Source organism: Sinocyclocheilus rhinocerous, unplaced genomic scaffold (assembly GCF_001515625.1).
Source record: "Sinocyclocheilus rhinocerous isolate Xijiao unplaced genomic scaffold, SAMN03320098_v1.1 scaffold2032, whole genome shotgun sequence".
Lineage (NCBI taxonomy): Eukaryota > Metazoa > Chordata > Actinopteri > Cypriniformes > Cyprinidae > Sinocyclocheilus > Sinocyclocheilus rhinocerous.
The window spans coordinates 257,646-258,964 of record NW_015634013.1 but is presented as its reverse complement, the minus strand read 5'-3'; positions in this window follow the sequence as shown (position 1 = coordinate 258,964).

Sequence of the window (1,319 nt, the reverse complement as noted above, 5' to 3'; positions counted from 1 at the left end):
AAATTTTACGTATTTTTTTCTTTACAGTGCATGCACAAAAGTGAGACTCCACTTCTGATCTACAGGACTTTGTTCATTAAACAGGAGAGTTCTAGTTTTGTCACGTCGTAACACTCTCAGTGTAGACGAGGTGTGAGACCATTGAGGTAGTCGCATGTGCTACAAATTAACAGTTTTATCAAGTTGTCAAAAATAGAACCAAACTGAGTGGAGTCTCTCACACTAGTATTCACTGGAGCGACAGATCTGAATTCAAAGTAAAAAGGTAGCATGTAAAATAAAGCAGACAGTGCAAGTAAAATAAAGGTGGTGGTGTGTGGAAAGAAACAATCTGTGAATCACAAAAAAAAGGAAAAAGAAAAAAAAAAAACCTGCGACAGAGGAATCTATAATTAGATGGATCCTCGCTTTCTGCCAATTTGCCTTTTCTTTCTTTATTTTTATTTATAACATAAACCCAAACGGGCCAAAAACGCACTGGTGCGCAGAAATACAAATTAAGAAACTGGCAGTGACCAATAGCGTCCCCCTCCTAAAACATTACACACTTCACTTTCAAAGACTAATGTTAGAGGGTTCTTACACCCAACATGCACACACTCTTTTACCGTACAACCTAGTTTGTAAGGGCTAGAGGAGGGCTGATCATTTTGTTGTCGGCTCTAATGTGATCAAAGAGAAAGCAGCTGTAAAATAATTGAAGGAATTAATAAAAGGCAAACTTAGGAGAAGTGAAAGGCTGTCTGTAATTAAACTCAGTTTCTGTCACAACATGGAATACAAATTCACTTACAGAGCTTGTAATGGAGCTGACGAAATATGAAACCAAAAACCTGCAGTAATATCTGCTGAAACACTGAAAACCTTGAAAGGAGTTCCTTTAAGTTCTACACTTAACCTCTTTTGTTTGAGGTTGTCACGTTGTCCTTCTCCTAAAATAAAATAAAAAAAGCCTTTTGGCAAGTACTTTTCAAATTACGCACTCACTCACATTTCATAGTCAAAAATCCTTTGAATTTATGCTTTACAGTCTATTCCATTCCAGTAACTCACTGCAAATAAAAATCAAATGTATTATCAAATGCATGAGCTTCCAGTTCGGATATTGCTGCTACTTGTACAAGAAAACCTCAGCACTTTTTTCACCCCACACTGTAAAAAATGACTGTGAATTTAACGGTAAAAGACTGTAAAAATGCTACAGTAAAAACCTGTTAAATGGTTAACGGTAAATTCCCCGACTATATAAGGTGAAAAACTTTATTGGACATTACATGTAATTTTACGGTAGTATACCGTTTTTGGAAGTGAAAAAAAAC